This window comes from Battus philenor, unplaced genomic scaffold (genome assembly GCF_028537555.1).
Source record: "Battus philenor isolate CCGP_79_NKW_IND1 unplaced genomic scaffold, ilBatPhil1.0.hap1 SCAF_24, whole genome shotgun sequence".
NCBI classification, from domain to species: Eukaryota; Metazoa; Arthropoda; class Insecta; order Lepidoptera; family Papilionidae; genus Battus; species Battus philenor.
The window spans coordinates 7,379,631-7,401,560 of record NW_027181687.1 but is presented as its reverse complement, the minus strand read 5'-3'; the positions used below and the strand labels follow the sequence as shown (position 1 = coordinate 7,401,560).

Genomic DNA, 21,930 nt, shown 5'->3' with positions numbered 1-21,930 from the left:
CGCTGTCAAACCGTATATACCTTAACTTTAAAAGTGCTACCTGGTATTAAAAAACTGCCTATAGACATAATAAGCGTATCGTGTCTAAATGTCCAAAAAAATATTATACGGATTCAATCCTTAAATAATATACATTTCAACATTTAAATTCACCTGTTTTGGTAGCCCTCTGCGAGATTCCATACGCAGCTTGCGGCTACAATTTAAAATATGCATTCTTTAGTAGCCTAATTTATTCGGAATTAAATGTAGGGTTGTCCATACCAAATATCGATACTCTTTTAAGAAATCGTATTAATAAAACATAAAGTTATATCAATTTTAATTGCTTGTTTTATGGTTAAAACTGGTATCGTAAACGCTTAATTTACTATTTCGTAATTGTTTTTCGTTTAAGCTTTAGAATTATTAACGAATTCTGATCGCAAATACGATTCAAGTATCTATACCTAAAAGGAGTGGAGGTGTTCAACAAATATGAAGGATCAAATGCGTTGTAAAATCGCTAGAAGTATATGCATATTTTTTTAGCATTTGTTTAAAAAAAAAACTTTCATTGAGGGTACATGAATATTTATGTTCGTGTTTTTGGTGAGTATAAATAATGAAGCATCAGCGGCAGCAGATTTGTTGCTTAAACTGCCTGTACGTTTGATATCTAATCATGACATTGATATGCTGTTTATAGAATATATAAGAAGAATCTCTAAAACTGTTGCATTGGGAATTACTTGTGATTACTAAAATTATGTCAGTCATGTCGACAAAGCTGATACTGACTTTTAAAAAACACTACTGAAGTTATTTCCATGACGAAAATACTAACATTTGGTTAATAACTTACAACATTGAAAAAAAATAATACCAGAATATCGATAACACGCGTACATGTGTCATTATTCAATGGAACAGCACTATGTTTAGATGACTCTGGAAACGGAGCCAAATTTCCAAAAGCGCCTGAATTGGATATAATTGGAACAATCCAGTAAAATCGTTGTCATAACCGAACAATGTTTTGTTGATTATAAAACGATGGAAATCGTTATGTACTCGTTATAGCAAGGCTTGTTTTCGAATTTAAACAGATTCAGTGTTAGTGACGTTAACAATAGTATTTTAAATAAACGGTTCACTAATGCAACCGCACGAATTAGATGTACAATAAATTAAAATTATTACATCACCGTCATAAGTTTTGAGTAATAATGTTATTTATTAGTAAAGTTCATCATCATCTCAACCGATCGACGCCCACTGAAAGACGTAGGCCTGATGCGCAGATTTTTGATAAGCCGAGTACTTAAGGGTTGCAACTTTTGTGTTTATCGCCTCAACAGGAGAGATACATTAACTTGAACTCAAAGATATGCTTTATTACCAATCTGTTACAATGATGGCAGTAGTTACTTCAAGTATTTTTTGTACTATGAAATATTTTTTATAGATTTATTAGAATCACATTTCATTTTGAATATCAACATTTTAAACATCAAGCTATAATCATTCTTTTAAGACATCCATATCGCAGTGATCTAATTGGAAAAAGTAAACAGTACTTTTTGTTAAGCCGTGTACCAAAAACATTTATCAGAAACATAATTTGGTGTTGAAAAAATTAACAACAACAAACATTAAGCTTGACAATATATGTTTACCTATATCTCATTATCTGACACATTAGCTACACATTCACCTATTTTAAACTTTTATATCCATTTTCAATCAACTTATATAAAGTGATCTCTGTAAATTTTTTTTAAACGGAATGCTACATGCTAATAACTTTTGGCTGTATAAAATCTGCAAGGAGACATAGTACACAATAATTATTTTTACTATATGTTAATTAATTCAAAGGTTCATTGATCATAGGTTAAAAGCTATGACACATTTTTCTTAGGACCCTGTATTAAGTGATCCGTGTGAAATATGTTACGTTATTATTTTTTTTCAATTGCAATGAATAATAATTAATATTAGCATAATATATTAATTAAAATTAATTTTCAACTTTCTTACTATGTTATTATGTTATTTATTATTACTGAAACCATTGATTTTTGGATAAAGAGTAACTATATAAAAATTAATATAAATTGGCCTGCACGTTGTTTCGGCCAACGACTTAATTAAGATCGTCTATACATCTTACAGATGGACGCCAAAATTAATAATCCTAATTCGTATTTAACGTTTTGTTCTAAATAAAATTCTGAATTTCAATTTTGTACACGGATGAATGTATCAGTGTTCTGGAGTATAGACTACGGATTGGCAAGCGCCACTTGATACATCCACCTACAAGGTAGACAGCGAGTTGAGTGTATCGGAAAGAGCGGAATGCAGGTGGCTTCCAGCCGATTCTATTAGCAATCTATTGAGAAAGCGTCTATCCAACAGTGAACGTCTTACCGCTAAAATTATGATAATTATAAATAACACATATTAATAATTAAATTTTACCAATTATAATGTTGTGCTCGAACTTAAATTTAAAATTAAGTAAAGGTAAATTTGAATTTTATACATATCAGAAATTTTTTAGAAGTGAATGTAGGTGAAGAAGACATTAATAATCTTGACCTTGTAATTTTTATTTAAATTTACTTATTTACTTCACGTAATATTAATATTTTACTGAGACATCTTATCTCAACATTTCTTTGTACAGCAAGTGTAGATAGTGAATCATTAATATCAAAAATAGTTAAATGAGTTAAGAATTCGGATTTTGCGTGATATTTGATAATAATTTTTCTAAACATAGTTAATATCCAAGAACCATCAAAGAATTACTCGTCTAAAATAACAATACGCAGCGACCACAAGCTGGTGGCTGCGGCGTGGGTAGGCCCCCAGCTAGATAGACCTAGGAAGTAATTAAGGTAAGCGGGAAATCGAAATGGCTACCAGCAGCGAAAGACCGGTCATCGTGGGGATTTTTGGGTGGAGCTTATGCCTTGCAGTGAACTTCTATCTGCTAATACGACGCTGATGATGGTGAACCATTGATAATTAAAATTAATGCAATTTTTATATTTACATTATTCTAGAATAAATACAAATAATGTCACTACACATAAATGTGAAATAGAAGCGATGCTACAAAAAACCTATTGCAAAAAACATTTTTGTCGTATCTTATATTTCGCACAAAAACTCTTTTTCCTCGCCGACCTAAAATGGTTCTATTCCACTGGGAATAAATATTGGAAAATATCGAATAAGCAGCTGGTATTATGCTTTAGCCTGAAGCGTCAAGTTTTTTATGCTACTTGACAATGATCCTTATTACAACAAAGTTAAGGGTCAAATTTAAATTCTTTACAAATTAGGCTAAAGTTAAAAAAGGTGATACGGGCTATAGATAATTGAAGTAAACCGGTATTCGACATCGAGAACGCAAAGTTTGAATCGGTTTCAGTTATAAAAAGATGACAAGATAAGAAAGATTTTATTTACGAATCGGTGGAGTTAAATTACAATAAAGATCAACAAATATAAAACTTTCAACTTTATAATTTATCGGAAACAACATTTCGCAACAACAAAAAATTAAAAATACTAACAACTTAATGATGAATGAACGAACGTATACAGTTTGAATCATAATTGTTATGTCATTTTTTTAAACTCTGTACCTTCTATATCTTCTAAACCTTCTCTCGTATTTCTGCTCTATTTGTCTTCATACTTTCCACTGACATACACCCAAACCTTATTAAAAAATAACAGCTATCATCATTTATAAAATGTACAAACACTGTAACACATATTCAATAACACATTTAGATGTTTGTCAGTAAAAATAATTAAAGATTACCTATTTTCAATCAACCTGCACAAAGCTATCAGTCTGAAACTATATTGAATTGCGAGAGTCAATAACTTCTAGCAATAGAAACTGCAGGAAGAGATAGCGAACAATAATTAATTTTAATTAGTGGTAAACCGTATCTTGAAAACGCATTTTCGTACTACATAACAATTTTCATTACATTAATCATTATTTCTGAAACCATTTACTTTTAGATAGTGCGATATTATTGACAGCAAATGAGCTATACATTTACCCTATTAAAACCTTTAAATCCATAACCAATATTACTATTGATTCATCAAAACAATATAAAGTTAATAATTAGAGATTTGAATAGACGAAGCGATTTATAGAAAATGAAGTTAAATATGCTCAAGTGTCATAGCATTTTAGAGAAAAGTTTATTACTGTCTAAATGGTATAATTTGGATGTGTTCTCCCTGTAGCTATAGTCGTGTACGTCCCGTTTATCTATCTTGTTGTTGTATTAAATAAATAAATACATAAACTTTATTTCTACGATTTAATATCTTTACTAAGGTTCTTAAAGTATGTGCACTGATATAATTTTAAAATTTTCATTTTCATGAGATTTATTAAATCAATGTACGAACACGTACTTTGAATAAAGTCAATGGTGAAGCCATAGCATAACTCATTAACAAGAATTTTAAACATGTTTCCATTCAAAAATAACAAAACATTTAGATAAAGCCACTATAACTACTAAAGCATAACTTGCAATAAAGCCATCAATATTGTTAATCTATACTGAGTAGAATAATTAGTTAGATATTAATGGCAAATACGTGCTCGCAAAAACACTACGTGAGGTTAATGTATACAGAAAATGTATTTAACATTACAATTGCTCTTAATGAGCTCGAAGATTATTCATTATTTATTATAATTAAATTTAAATACATAGTGACATAATTATGGTTGACATAATACGCCCATTGCATATACAGGATGCCAGATGGCAGAATTCGAATTTCAAATTTCGTAATTGTTTGGTGAAAGAGCGGAAGAGTGGCAGCGCTAACTTTCTTATATACGCGGGATTCTTAATCATGATCTGACATTGGACGGGAGAACAACGCGCGTTCACAATTGAAGCATATTTAAAGGCTAATGATTCGTTCGCATTTCGTGCGTTGCACATCGACAGTTTTACTCTCGGTACCACATTCGACGGTTACGTAATACAGCCAAACATGTAGTTTAATTGAAATGAGATACTGACCTCCTCGGAGAAATTGTTAACCTCTTCGGATGTAGCGTCATTTAAATGCTTTGATAAAAATTTTAGTACAGTATTTTTGAATTCAGAATAACATTGACCATATAACAGCAAGACTTTAACATGATTAATGCATTCTTTATGTTTTATTTCGATAATCTTGAACCAGCTCTGAATTTTTTGCTAAGCGACGCAGATTTGGCTCTGTGCTAAGTCAGGGTCAGGTAGATAAAAACTTTTAATAGTTATTTGTCGTAAATAAAGCGCGAGATAGCTTTCATAATCTTTTACCATTGATTATGGCAACAATTATAAATTTCTTGAGATTCCCACCATCTTTTGAAGGTATGTGTCGAAAGTAAGAACAATACGAGTTAAAATAGAATCATTTAAAACATAAAGTTGTGAAGATCGTTAGAAGATGCTAGATGCAGCGGATTGACAAGTTGAATTGGCAGCAGATAGGCCACATAGCGTGCAGTTGGCTGCTGGAGCCGCGAGGACCTGTAGTGGAGACCACGCGCCTGCGCGTGAAGTGCATCCAATGTCAGGATATGGTATGTTGGTGGGGTCCTATTGGAACCGGAACAATGATAAAGATATAACATTTTATATGCAAATTCATGGTGAAAACAGGGTTTTTCTCTTAATTTTTGTTCATAGCTTCTGTATATAATCTTTTACGGTATTTACATATCGTATCTTTTTAATTACAACCCTCACATCTGATTCAAAAGTATAAAAAATATGAGCAAATTTTATATTTTAAATTGAACGTAGAGAGAACAGTACCGCAATTGTATAACGAAAACGGAGATTTTATTAAAAATATTTATTACACAAACTCGTAAATCATTTTTATTGTAATAAACGACACTGCTCTCGACGATCTTTTTATATTAAATGTTAAAACGTTTTTAACAGAACAACAACTTTATTACGGTCAATTTTCACATCTCTTTTATTTTATTACAAACGAGCTGTGGGAATTTATGGTAACCTTTTAAAACTACATAACTTTTCTCGTCATTATCAAATACGGTTTAACCATAATGGGACAACGTAACATACATCAGTAGATTTTTGCCTCGCGTTCGTTCAATTTTGACAATCGAATTTATAATAGATATAGTATAATTTACGGAGTTATGATTTAAAGCCATATCGAATTTTTCTCTTAAATATAAGTAAATCCGGAAATCGACTAGCCATTACATATGACATGTCAATAGATCTGTTGAAAGAAATTTACATTAGAAGTACGTATTTTTTTATTTGTACGATACCATTCTATTCAGAAAACCCTAATTACTTCATAAATTAATAAATACTTATCGATTAACAATTTACGGTTTTTTAATCCACCATAAATAAACTTTCTTCTGAGACACGTTGTACTATGATAATTATGGTAGTACATAAAAACCCGATGTCTATAGTCAAACCCTTATCTTTAAAAGAGGAAAAGCTGACCAATTGTTTATTAACACTCGGCTACGATTTTATAATCTTTGAATTTTATCAATATTTTCGTCGACAGAATAAATTGTATAATATACACTTTTGTTTGTCTAGTGTAAGACAGAATTGTATTGCAATATAGAGTATGTTGTAATTCTGTGTATAGTTCGAACATCGTATCGCACTTAAGCACTAGAATAGTGTACAGCCAAGATGAGTATTTATTGATTTAACCCTAAAGGAAACAATCAAAATATTTAAAAAAAAATTATTATTGAGCCAATAATAATTTTTTTAAACAAGAACCTTAATTTATATATAGTTGCGTAAGAGTACATTACTACGTTTTTAAATTTCAGGAATAGGTAAAAAAGATATGAGAAATTAACTTTCTTAGAATACTTAGTTTACTAATTAATTACACAATATTTTAGGTTAGGGTATAGAGAACAACAATATGGTGTTATTCAAAATTTTGAGGTCATTACATATTATATAGAGCAGAACATAGACCTCCCGAACTAGACTATGGTTTTCTGTTAGAAACTGCCTCGTATGATAAGACGGCCGTTTTTACGTAATGATATTTTATATTATTTTTTAAATTTTTCTTTCTAATGTTAAATAAATAATAAAAACTTTATTTAAATTGGCCACATTGGCAAATTTATAAAACGAAAACGCGTAGTTTTCGTTTTTTTAAATTTCAAATTCTAAATATTTTTATTCAAGTAGGCATTTACATGCACTTTTCGCTGATTATTTTAATATTATACGTAGTAAGCTACCACAGGCTCGGAATGGCGATATGCTAAGAAGAGCCAACCAGAAACTCTATAGTTACATTGTTTTAAACTAAATTTAACAATTTAACAACTTTTTTTTTGATTTATCTAATAATATACATTTAAGTTTACTTTTAAAAGTAAGAAAAGAAACGGCTAAGATATCGTTTGGAACTTTATTATAAATAGATACACCCAGACCCTTAAAGGATTTGATAAATTTTTAAATGCAAAATTTAGGCGATACGAGTTAACATTAAATTTTTGAAATTATTATGTGACTACCACTAGTTTTATACAATATTTTAAATTTTAACGCATGAATTACGTATAGAAGTGTTGCGGAGCAACCTAGTTAGTGTCAATTTCTTTAAAACCATCTCTCAGAGAATCTCTAGCTTTGAAGTATAAATAGGCTGAATAGCTAATTTTTATAAAATAAAAATGGGATTAATTTCGTCAGCACTACCTGATAATCATTACCTGTATACCTTAGGACTAAATGCTATGAAAGTAGTTAAAATATTACAGGTCGAGCCAAATTAACGTCCGTCGTGTTATTTTGACACATGAGATGCGAAGACCAAATGCCATGGTTATTTCAACTACAACACTGTTGAAAACGTGTTAAGATAAAGACTTTTGTGCTTATACTTGAACTACAATAAAGTTCTGGTCGACTCATTAGCAACATACAGGGTGGTTCGTTACAGATGTAAATAATTTAAAAGAGGAAGTCGGCAAAGAGCTTTAAAGCTTTTACATCTATTTCCAATCACACTGTATAAAGTAAGCACTCTTAATAAAATATGTTATATTAATCTATTTTTCTGAGAGCAGTGGTAACCCAGAAATAAACTCCTGACTCCAATAAATAATCTTATATAATTCATACTTTGGTCATTAATTACTCCCAACACTCTTTTTTGATCTGTCTATACACGATTTTTTATGATGCGGTACACCAATAAAAATAAATAATATACACAAATTTTTTGTTCTAGCAACAAAATTTTAATTTTAATTTTGTATTAATGTACTCAATTTTCATTATACACTTTAATCTCGGTTTTGTAATAAAAATGTATAGTTTTTGGTATAAATACTTATGCTACAAGGATTTCATTATTATTTCTTTTACACGATTTTTAATATTGTGGAACATATTCCCAAATTTACCATACGTCACTTGTATTTTATCGACCGTGTAAAAAAAGGGTTGAGTGTACATAGGATTACCACGGTTTCCAGAAGATAGGCAGCAGCGTCCTCTGAGTACCATAAAATCACACTGCGATCGCCAACTCGCCTGCTAAACTTGACGGCGATGGTATATCTCTCCTTAGATATTTTTCAGGGAGTCCTTATGCAACTGCCGTCTATGGTCTGAAATGACTTCGATAAAGTTATTTTTCTATCTATAAACTTTTCTGGCAGCAATATTTCTACATGATCAGATAATTCAATTTTGTAAATAATAATCAGAATGATTGAAAACGCTTTTTCTTATAAAAATATCAATATTATTTATTCAACCACTGAATTTTAATTACAGTATGACAATTATCGTATGGTACAATTACAATACTATAAATTCACCCTTTTATACCTTTTACACTATATTCAATTATCCAGTATTTTAATACTACACCAACTTTTATTTAAACTATTAATAGCTCTTATATCTAATCATAAAATTCATACGAATCCCTAAAAAAATAAATATGTAAATTTTATCATAGTTTTTTTTTAAAAATCTCTGTCCGGGGGATATTTATTCATTTAGGAATAAATATCGAGAGAAATCGTTGTACGCTTTTCACCTTGCCATCACGGGTAGTCTAAAGCTTTTGAATCGTACAATCAAAATAACTCTTATTTACTTACCTTTAGAGTTCATATTGCAATACCATTTTACAAGAGGAAATTTATACACTAGAAAGGGTTCAAAATAATTGGAACAAATCGTTATTTCAATAGAACATTGTAGCAATTATGCATTCTCAAATAATTCATTTTTTATTCCAGCATTTGAATGAAGGGCCTGTGATAAACTTGATTTTGTATGACTTATTCTTTTTAAATTAGCAATATTAATTAATGGTGTAAACATATGTTCTGAAGTCATGTTTTAAGCTTCATCTCCAAGATAGCTGGCTGTAGCTAGTTATTAATAACTAATATATAGAAATAGTTACTAGCAATGATGAATTAGTTTCTTTATTTCTTTACTCAAGAAACTATGGAAACAATAGTCCAATTATCTATTGAACGGTATGCTGCTGTACATACTAGGTTGCTTTTAGATATAGCAGGATTATATGGATAAAGTGTTTATTGGTCGTCGCAGTTTCAGCCTATAAATGCCAACTGCAGACATAAGCCTTCCCTATAGATAGACATTTGTGTATTGACATTGATATTGACAATTTGTATTTTAACATATGTCTCTAAGTATACTGTATTTTTCCTATAATTTCACTATTAAACTTGTATTACAAAAAAACGGTTTCGGGTCTACTCTATATTAATGTTACGAACTATCCAATTTCCAAACTTAATTTTTCTGAGTCGGCAAAATATTTTTTGCGATATAGTAACACCACATACTTCATAGCTTTTCAACTTAATTATGTTAAAAATAGGAATTTAAGAAAAATGTACATTATTTTTAAATAATGTACCGTTTGAAATTTATCATTCATCATCATTTCCGCAGAAACTTAAAGCCTCAGCAAACATCTATTCTGTGCGCTATGTTGCCTACGCATTGAAACTTCTTGTCAATCCGTTGGATTATGTCGTGCACTTTCGTCGGTTTATGGATCCCCTCATTCCTGATTGGATTTTCTTAAGAAATCACTGGCATTGCCCTCGCTGTGCCTCGTTAAGCGACTGCGAGTTCATAGTAAACATTCATAACGAAACTTATTTTAAATTATTATTGACTAATAGTTTCATAAATTCTATTAATTCTCATCCATTTAATTTTTCTGTTTTAATTACTATTGATATACACAAATACGTCAATTATGAAACGCTCTTGACAATGCTATTGACAGAGTGCTGAAAGTACCAAATCGTTGTTCTAAATTTATAGGCTATTGGAATTAAAAATATGCGTAGCGTAAATTTTTCTGCTTTCAGGTTATATACCGTATAGTTTAGCTACTCGAAATTTATGTATTATTTTGAGCATCATACATATTGAGGTATTGAAACAGTTGTAACACGCTTTGTTATATTTTTGAATCTAAAATACAACTATGTTATTCTCGCACGAATACTGTCGTCGGCAGTTTTGCTTTAGGCATTACAAACGACAAACCGCTTCGTCTGAATTCAAGGAATGTTCACAACAAAAGGATACCATTGCGTCTAGACGTCCGTCTGTAGAGAGCTTAGAAAGGGAAAGAAAATAATTTGAACCCTTATTAAAAGTTAGTGAACTTCAAAGGCAATAAATATTTTTAGTGTAATTTTTATATAAAATTAGATAAAGCGAAATATATACCGGAAACCCGTGAATATTTAGTATATTGCATTGTATGCATTCATGTATGCATGTATTAACAACCATGGTATATCTCAATGATTGTCAGATTAACCAAGACATTGTTTAAAATAGATAATATAATACAAATTTTCTCTTCTGTTACAAGCGAGGAAGGAATTTTAAAATGTATAATAAAATTGAATGAATTTTGTAGTAGGTGCCGATAGATGGCATTTCAGCTTGGGTCTATCGTTTGATACGGGTAGTCGTAAAAAGGGGATCACTCAGCGGAGCCTGGAATTAATTAATAAAAAATAATCAAAGAAACCCATTTTTAAAATTATCGTTGCCTTAATCTGTTACGGTGACGAACAGAAACAGCCCGTAAATAAGAAAGGATAAAATAAAAAGATTAATAAGACATCACCGCCGCTATGACTAGAGTCGCTATCAAATGTTATGTTCGACAGTTTATATCCTAAAACCGATTAAAAGCCCTTTAATATTGTTTTCTGGTTTATTCAGTTATTAACGTTTAGATATAAGCTAGCATGATTGTGGCTAGGGCTGCGTATGACTACTAAAGGAAAACATTTTTAATTTTATTAATTAAACTAACAAACATATATTATATAAGTTTGTTAGTTTAATCTATTGGCGCTGACATACTTACTGAAATTAGTAAAATCAATAGAGGGTAGTGATAGAGGACTGAGACTTGCAGCCGTTGGTCGCGGGTTCGATTCCTCTGGATACAATCTTATATAATTCACATTTTGTGCATTAATTATATAGGATTACCACTGTTAACCAACAAGTTTCCAGAGGATATATTCCACACTGCGATCGCCAACCCGTCCACCATGCGTGGCGATTATGGTATATCCTCCCATAGATATCTTAGGGAAGAAGCTTATGTCTTGCAATGGCCGTCAATGGGTTGAAACGACGACAAGAAAAATAGATATGGAGTATTTTAATGTGTTACTAGTACAGCTTTATATAAAAGGATAATCAGAGAAAATCGCGTTGGAAATGGTCCAGGAGGGAATCGCGTAAAAGGCAATTATGGAATTTTAGACAGCGGTAAAGACAAAAGCTTGTTGCAACTCGAGGCTACTTTCACAGGTTATTAGATAGGGAATACAATTCTAATTGTCTCTGTGTTTTGTTGTACCCAATTTAATTGTGACGCAATAGGTAACTTATCTATTATTATTTTATGAATAAAATAGTTTATTGTAATAAAATTATAAATATTATTTCTGGTAGTCATTCCTATCAGAGATAACTTAAGCAAATATTACGATTGTAATACGTATGTTATTTTTTAATCAAATAGACGTGGGCCGCTTTTGTTTAAGGAACAGATGTCGGTAACACTAATATCGTTAAGAATCATGTACTAAACTGGATTACCAGTCCGACTTGGCCCTGCTTACTTTAAATATTACCGAAGTTTAACTGCATTACAGTTTTGTGTACATTGTGAACTGTATAACATTATACACGTAATTCCGTGAACATACTTTGTGTAAGATTAATTCGTTAAAATCACTGATGAGAAACCAACAGGGTTCTTGTTGGTCGATGGTTTACGGATGTCGTTGTTTACTTATATTTAATTACAGAATCTACCGTGCCTCTGTGTTTATTGAGTCGAAATATCAACGCTTTCCGAAGTAGTAATATTGTAAGCCAGCTCTTTTTAATAAGATACTCGTGTATAATTAATATTTTAAGTAAAAATAATAAATTGTTAAAAAAATAAAAATGTATGTATTTATCTCTTTCTACTGTAAATTAATATAAACTTCCCTATATAACAAGCTAATATTACATATACTTTAAAAAAATGAAATACATGACACTTTAAATTATTCGTCTTTACAGACCAATTATTTCATGAACTATTTAATTACGTAAAATGCAAGTTCATTATTCCTGATCTTCCTACATTAAAGGTTTGCCGTAGAGTCTTCCGACACTATTTCTCCCAACGCTTTCCGAAGTGTTATTAATGTTAGCTAGGCAATAGCAACCGACTAAGTCGACGATTGGTCCAGTCGAAATGCTAAACGCGTAACGGCCCAAGCTAAGGTCGTCAAATCCTTGCGCGAAGTCACTTCAAGCGTCCTCCCAAACGCTTTAAGATCGCGGCGGCTTCCCCATCCGGTAAAAAAAAATATAATACAGCAAATCGAGCCACGACTCCTGAAACAGCCATCAAACTTTGCTTTCAAATGAAATTTAGACTATGCACCTTTTGCGACCTACCCTGTCAAACCCGCGGAATTTGTCAATAGAGTGGAGATTATAGACGATGTTATAAGTTGAAAATTTACATAAAATTTCAAGTAAAATGCGTACAGTTACAGCAGATGCTCCTTGAATGCAACAAACGACTGTCTGTAGTTTTCTCTTAGTATGGATTTTTAATTTCTCGTCTAGTTAAAACGTAAAAACTTGCAAGTGTTTTTAATATAAATTAAGCAGTTCCCGCTATCTAAATCCTTAATCCAGGCATAAATATCCGTCGCCTTTAACAAAAATAAATGAAATCCACCCTGGCAACACCGCAGCGTCAAAATTATAGACTTACGTACGTTACAAAGCGAATTTGTGCGTGCTTTAATGAAAATTGAGTCACATAACTTTCGTTTTATGACTTTGAAGGCTTTTATTTAAACGCTATTATAAGCATTAACTAATAACGTGCCTAATTTTGAATAACGGGTATTAATCATTACAGCGATTTATGCAAAATGAAATTATGGAGCGAAATGAAAATTTATTATTTTGACTTTCTCACTGATTGTTCGATCGCAACGTGGTTTAAAAATAATAGGTATTAAAAAAAAGAATTTTTTTTTTGTTAACTTAGCTTAAAATTGAAACTGGCAAAATATTACTAATGTATCAATAGTGGGAACCCATATTTGGCTATGTACTGCAGTACAGCACAACTCACTGATTTTCAGTTGGCCTTTGCTGATTTTCATGGAATTTTAAGCATAATTATCCTCAACTTAAAGCTTTATTTCAATATTAATGAAGAAAAGTTTCACAAAAAAAACAGTCAATCCCGTGCGAATAAAATGCGTCTCCTTACTAAAAATTAAAAAAAAAATGTTTTGCATTTTTCTGAAAAAATAAATATGGGAAGGTTATCGAGTAGTAAAACACGTAATGTTTATGGCACATAACTACAACTATTCATGTTATTTATTTATTTAATGATGTAGAATTACTTTACATTTAGTTTAAACTAGACGTAGACCTATTTTTATTTATTTAATTTAAATAATAATATGGATCACAATTGTGTCACAAATATGGGAAACTTCCTGAAATAAGATCAATTTACAAAGTTCAATATATAATTTAAGCTAGCTATGCTAATATTTATTTTCGTAAAACACATCAAAATATATAAACATACAAATATTCGAGACGTTATTGATGTTCATAAAAATAATGTTAATATTAAATGTATATTACTTTCCGATATTTTTTTCCGTTGTATAGGTAATAAATATAAGGAAATACAAGTAGAATGTTATAAAAGAAAAGCAATTTATTGGCTTATTACATATTTCATTTATCCTCAACAGCTCTATTATATCCGGAGCCTCTCCACTTTGTTAATAGTTACCACTAAAGGAATATACCTTATGAGATCTATCAGTTCGTCTCGATATATGGAGACCATCAATAATGAATAACATGATAATCATAAAATTATAACACAACAACTCGTGTAGAATTGCAGCTATGGAAATACTTTTAGATTAAGAGACACTTAATATTGTAATATTAATCGTCTGTTAATCATCGTTTTAATGGTGATTAAATTTATGGTAACTAGATGGTAACTAAGTGGTAAGTAATGGACCTGTATAAAAAATAAGAGTATAGATCTACTACCATTAGTGTTCAGTAAACTACGAAACATCTTTTCGTTCAGTATTCCTCAGTGCCTTGATGAAGTTCTATGACTAATGCGTGTTACTAAAAATGATGAAACGTAGTCTCCCACTCCGGACCTCATTGAGAAGCTCACAGTTACTTAACTAGTCTCTGAGTTAGCTACGCTCAATATTATTATACGAAATTTAATCGGGCATTAGGAGATCCGTAGGCAAAAGAAAATAACAGACCTGTCTCAATGGATTAGCAAGTTGAAGTGTATAGATAATTTTTATTTAACATTGCGAACGAATTTTTTAGGTCTATTATAGGTAGCTTCAGGATAAAGATGATATAAATATATAATAGCAGCTCATTCTTGTGCCTGCAAACATTATAATATCGCATCGTATATATTATTATCACTAGACTAGTGATATCTTTTGTCTGAAATATATTACACGATAATAGTTTTATTCAATTTTCATGTTCTAAAACAAAATTGAATATTGCATTAGAATATGAGATAGTAACAATTATTTATGACTGTAGTAATCGTCGTCATTTCAAAGATATGTTTTAAATAATAAAAACAGTATTTACTCCGATCTTTTCCTCAATACACAAGGGATGGTACTGGATACATAAAATTAGGAAGTTATAACTTTGGAGAATTATTGTGACTACAAAATAAACAGAAAAAAGACCTAAACCATCACTATATTTGACTTGAATGTATGTCCATAAATCAGTATTTTTAAACTTTTTAAAAAAAATGTGTTGTTGCGTAGTTTCTTCCTGCTTCTTCTCTGCAACTGTAACACCTTGCGAAACAGAGTAGTTTCTTAAACAAAACAGATATAAAAAGTAGGCGATCGATTACAGTATTGTTAAAAGTTCTAAATGAATTTTATCTTAACTCTCCACAACTATGAATTTTGCTATAAAAATCGACCATAAAGATGTGACGTTAGAGTGAAATCGCTCCATATTACTGGCCACTACGGTCATCAATACTTTTAAGTGTTAATTGGTTATTGCCCGTTCAAATTCTAATTCGAACGCAGATTTCAACGACTATTGACGCTAGCAGTGAGATAGTCCCTGTTATTGTATTTGAACCAATCACGATTGTAAATATTCTCTGCAATATATACAATATAGATCACAACTATGAGTGAGTGATTTCTATCTGCTACGCAAATCGCGTATAATTGTTTCATTTAGAAGCACATTCCTATATACATAATGAACAATTTATATAAGGAGCATGCGTCTAATACATGGAGATACAGAAAGGCGTGCTACTGTATTACGATATTGCGTAAAATCTGTTTTCTTCACTTGCATAGTTTTATAACAGCAGGACTTAACTCCAATTAGGTAGCGTAACATCTCATATATCTATTGAATCTTTAGTAGCTAGCACGCGAAACGTTTAGTGAAAAGCTGATGTCGACGAAGGAACATTTTGTGACTTTCCCGAAGTCCAAATCTCGCTCCACTAGATTTTTCTCTTGAAGTGCCACAAACTGACAATGATAGCCTAGGTTAAAAACAACATTCAAGATTTTGCAGTGTAGATTCAAGAAGTGTTTATGTTTACGTGTGGACGGTTAAAGTTTTATATAAGTGTTTAGTATATTATAATTTGTCCTTCCATAGCTTGGTTTTTTTTTATGTAATAGATCTGTTATGAACTTGAACATGAGTACACCACTTGTTCGAAAAATAAGCCCGTCAGACCTGCGAAGAACAGGCAAATAAACTCCGCGGGACTACATATTTTTAAATGGTTTTGAAAAGTCATATTTAATACTTTGAAATAGCATAAAGGCGAACATATCATTTCCAAGATATACTATCTTCTATGTAATAATTTACTGCATAGTAATTACTACTTACTAAACGAAGTAATTATTTTGAAATATGTTACATTAATTTAAATTTTCTCTTAGAATACGACTGACTAGGAACTTGTGGCAATGCAGTCTGCAGCAGTAAGAGATAGACAAACAATAATTGATTTTAATACATAGTTATCGAAAATGAGAAAACGCTTTTTCTTGCCATGTTATTGTTTCGTTCTTTTTTTATTTTTGGAACCATTGATTTTTGATCCGGGTGTAGAAAATGTTAGTTGACAGTAAATGAGGTTTACATTAAACTCCTTAAAGCTTTTACATCTATAAACAATCACTCGTGTAATTAGATAGAATGTTAGAAGTAAAAGTATAATTAAAAAAGTATTTTGTGGTCCGACTACTAAACAATATTGTTAATAAATTAAGATGTATATATATCAGAAAATTGTGATTGGTAAAGCTTAAACCTAAATTAAACTCGTGGGGTGTAAAAAAATAATTTAATTTAATAAATGTACTTACGCACAGTCATGGGAGTACACTCGTTTTTCAGTTACGGTAATGACTCTCAATACAAGCAAAGTACAGTGTTAAACAGCACTTGACACTGCCGGCTCGCAACGTGAATAATTTGACTTTTAAAACGAGCCCAATTTTAACGTTAAGGCCTGCTTATTCTCGCTTATGTAACAAATAACTATTAAACATGTACATTTTTAATGACTTTTATTACAGAATAGTTGAAATGAACAAGGCGTTTATCTAACAAACGGTATATTCTGCTAATTACAATATCTTTTTAACCGCTTCTTAATTCATTAAAGATCGTAGTTCATGCTAAATTTCAACCCTTCTAATGAATCATTTACTTCATCCGGCTTATTTTATGTTCTTACAATAATAATATTAGAAAAGACCTTTAGTTACTGATTGTATGAGTTACTATATTTATACAAATGTAATGTTAGTGACGAACGAAAGTATCCGATATGTCAAGTAACTGATGACCGCCCAGCCTCAGGGTTCTGAAGAGGAGAACACGGATCGGCAAGTGCAACGATGGACGTCCGTACCACAAGGTGGATAGACGGCCTTGTCTAGGTCATTGAAAGACGCTAGACGTAAACCATTTCCAACCTGTCTTATCGGAAATCTATGGAGGAGGCCCAAGTCTAGCTGTGGTTCATTTTACACCTGAAATGATGATGATGAATATTCATCAAATATTAATGTGGTTAATTCTTATTATAACTTGTGTATTCTTGCTTGGCTCGTGTTCCTGTTTAATGCATCTTTTATAGTTCATCTATTAACTTCAAGGTACATTCGAATCTAACATTTTACTTTTGAGGATCATGTAGGAGCATGTTATTTTTGATTTATTTTCTCATATGACCACTTTACTTAGTGTGTTTGCCATATTTTTAATATAATTAATAATATTTAATATTATTCTCTCTTTTAACCTCTGTGTTGTCTTTATTGTATGTTATTATTTTTGTGTGTAGATAGCGCTAAACAACCATCTATTAAGTTAATTAGAAGACATGTATCACTTAAAATATAGTTATTATGAAATATTTTTTTTCTTACCGCATTTTTCGTCATTGTCTTAAGACTTAATACGTCTTTTTATACAATATAACTTTATTAGATCACAACATGCTTATTATGCATTGGTATTTGGAGATATCGATAATTCAGTGACACTTACACAGCTAAATACAGTAGACCGGACCTAAAAAGATTCCATCTGTAGACCATTTTCAATAACTTGGCTAGAACTGCTATCCTAGTGACATTTGCTGATTCCGCGGGATCTAAAACTCGGATCGCAGAGGCTGTTGCGGCGGTTAAGACTAGATGCTATAACTTTTCATGAACTTTTTCATGAGCTTAGAACACTGGTTTATTACCAGTTTATGAACTAAGAGAAACAGCCCAAAAGGCTTTCGATTTTTTCCTTTTTCTCACCTAGACAGAACTATAATGAGACACATGACCAATAACTGAATTGAAGCCGACAAAACATACTCAAAATAGAGAGATCTAACAAAGAGAAAAGAGAGATGAAAAAGAGTTTTTATCCAATAGTGGCAATAAATGTATATGTTTTTTTTTATATGTACATGGTCACTACCCTTTATTTATAATTCTACTGTTTCCATACTATGGTGGCAAGGGATAGCCTCGTGTGATAAGACCGCCTATTGTACTTTTTTCTTTACTATTATGCCCTTAAGTAAATTTTTTTAGGGTGTACAAACACATCAAACAGTTAATAACAAACAGTTATCGACAGTAATAACTAACTAAATAGTACCAAAATAATGCTCCAAACCGATGAAGATTTACCCATAGAGTTTAAAACGTGTTCGTGAGTTTTACGTGTTTAATCCAGTAAATAAACCTTTTCTCTTGTGATGCCGAGTTTTCTGAACAAACATTGATAATGTATAAATTGGATTTTATCAAATTTATAACTAGAGCTGTTTCTCAGAAATGGACAATATTTTGCTAGAATATTAATTAAATAGAGCAATTATTATTAGTTCTATTGTTTAATTGTGTTTTTGTCTTTTGTATTACAAGTTATTGGTTTTTTAGAATGGTGAAGAGTTCTACTGTCGTGTGACATTTACTGGCAAATTTCCATCTTCTATTTTTGCATTAAGATTCTAATACCATCCGATAGACCCCTGCAAAATGTCAAGCCTTCGCCAGAAATCGCCACAATGACCGATCTAGTGCTGCTTCCATCTACTGACATTACGCAATCTAAACTATGTTGTCGATTTACCTAGTGCGGGGCCTACCCACCCGCGTCTACCGACTATTAGTGGTTCTAAAATAATAACAATGACTATACTAATTTTTATACTAATAAAAAAATTTAAACATTTTTATACTTTTACAATTTTGTATAAAGTTATACAAATACAGATTATTTTATTTATTATATATAGTATAACTATTTGTATCTTCTTCTATTTTAAGAAGCCTCGTTGTTGTCTAATGAAATTATCAGGAAGATTGCAAAAAGAATGAACTTTAAAAGTTTTGAGCTAGTCGGCCTTATATCATCAATGTTCATAATTTCATCAGTCAATTGTCTTATAATATTGTTTGTGGAATATTCCAAAAGATTGTGGTTACCGATGACACAGACATTTAGTAATTAAAAAACTTCGTCATTCAATAAAACTTTACGTCATTAATATATGAAATTTATTATTTTGAAATAAAATTATTAATTGACCGCAATTTATATAAAAAATAAGAAAAATTTTCCACCAGGGAATTTACTTATTCATAACTGCGCCTTAAACCGTGAAAAATCCATCTCTTGAACCAAAACCATCTCTTGAATTTACAGAATTTGCCTCGGCAATTAGTTCATGGCCGGTGACATTTTTACCGCCAGATTTTTTCTTATTTTTTTTAAAATTAAAGACTTAATTTTTAAAACATAATAATAATAAAACTACATTTTTCACTATATGAAAACAGTTTTATTGTTTTCTGATATTTGCTACAAATTTGTTGCTAAAAGCCTCAGAAACGATTATTGAAACTTCAGTTCCTTTTTTATCTAGACGTAATACTGTCTTATCACCGGAAATTGATTCTTCGATTGCTAGCGACTGGTTTTTAAATCTACTGGAAGTAACACAAGAATAATGCTTTAAAGTCCTTCTTTTTAAAGCAGGTATTAATATTATCAATAACAAGAGATACACGTCGAATATAAACTTGCTTCTGTTATGTAGGTAATCAAGATCATTAATTCATATATTTATTCATACACAAACTACTATTTAACTTTATGTACTTGCAGAAGTGAGTTACAGAAGCTCAGCAGTCATATCTATTGCTTAACACATTTGAACTTTCTCAATTTTCCTGAGCATCGAGCATATACATATGTATCTTACAGTTTACAATAAATTACTTATTTGTTAACTTACTACTCTTGCTGCGCACTTTCAAAATAATGTACGTACTTATTGTTTAATTCAAGAAGTTCATGAATATTACTTGGAAATTAATTACTGTAGTACTTATTAATTACTGTAGTATATTAAGGATATTGTAAAAGTGACCACAAAAAAATTAAAACGTCTTAGTTTGTTATGGGTTCTCGGATCAGAGTGTGTTTGAAATCCGCGAACTTTAGTTGCAGGATATCGTTATAGGGATCTTAGTCTAATTCCAGTTCTATCACCTCAGGATCTTCTGGCATTCTTCTCATGGTCGCATGCTTAACAAGTGGTCACTATTAATGATCCTTCGTGAATAAATAAAATATTAATAAAATAAGTAACATCTTATCTTATGAATCTATCTTTACTCTACTCTAATATCATGTATCGTCATGTCAGCCGATAGACACCGACAGCAAGGTGAAGGCCTCCCCAAAAATCGCCATGATGAACGGTGATATAATGTTTTCTTTCTCTACTATATCTGACACTCGAAAATTAAGTGTTATAGGAAGCGCCACGCCCAAATATTCAAATACCTATGAAACTGTGAAGGATAAAATGGTCACCAAACCAAATATTACTTTTAGTCGTTGTTTTTACCATAAAATTCACCATTTTGAGTACACTACTAAAAAAGACAGTACGGGAGCTCGCCCTAGGAACAATAACAAACACATTTCTTCTTAACATCGATCATTGAATATGCCGGTCTCTCACTGTTTATCTTTATTGTTTGTGAACAGGTTGGTAAAAAGTTATAATTTCCACAAAATATATAGTTGTCGCGAATCGAGCTCGCTACCTAAGATCTTAAGTAGTAGACCTTAACCACTAAGCTATCAAGGGTGTCTCTTCTCTACTCGACATGTAACATTTAATAAAGTACTTTACTGTCAATTTTCTTATGAAAATTTTGAAATGCTTGTGTGTTTAAGTCAAGTTTTACAACTGTATTACAAACAATGAAATATTCTATCCAAAAATAATGCTTTTAGAAATAATAATTAACGTAAGAGATATAGAAAGAAGAAAATATTTACAAAATTTGGATAAAAATATTTATCGTTTACTATTTAGTTATAAAAACAGCAGACGGCTTATTACAGAAAAATGTGCAAACTGGACAAGAAATTATATCTATTTCCTAAACTTCACTTTGGCAAATAAGCTGTCGGCAAAAGAATGTAAACATCCGCCGTTCCTTCCAAGTAACTCAATTTAAGAACGTGAGGGCATCGGAAAGTCGTAGCGTCAGTTCTGAGTTAGGCTCCGAAGGAATCGCTGCTCACCAGAGTACTAGCTCAGACTCACCTTCCGCTCAGTCACCAAATCGAGTCTTAGATAAGTTAAACAAAAGAATAA

The 21,930-nt window shown here is 31.1% G+C and overlaps 1 protein-coding gene across 3 annotated transcripts in view; it reads right to left on the bottom strand.

Annotated features, from left to right (window-relative positions):
* The window catches only part of LOC137924570 (uncharacterized), a 110,240-nt gene that overhangs the window by 54,987 nt on the left and 33,323 nt on the right, over positions 1–21,930 (bottom strand). The window contains exon 1 of one of the 3 annotated variants that reach the window (XM_068767962.1): positions 17,105–17,188. The exons of the other annotated variants lie outside the window; for them this stretch is intronic. The gene's annotated coding sequence lies outside the window, so the exon portion shown is untranslated. Of the gene's footprint in view, positions 1–17,104; positions 17,189–21,930 lie in introns of those variants that run through there. 3 annotated transcript variants of the gene reach the window in all.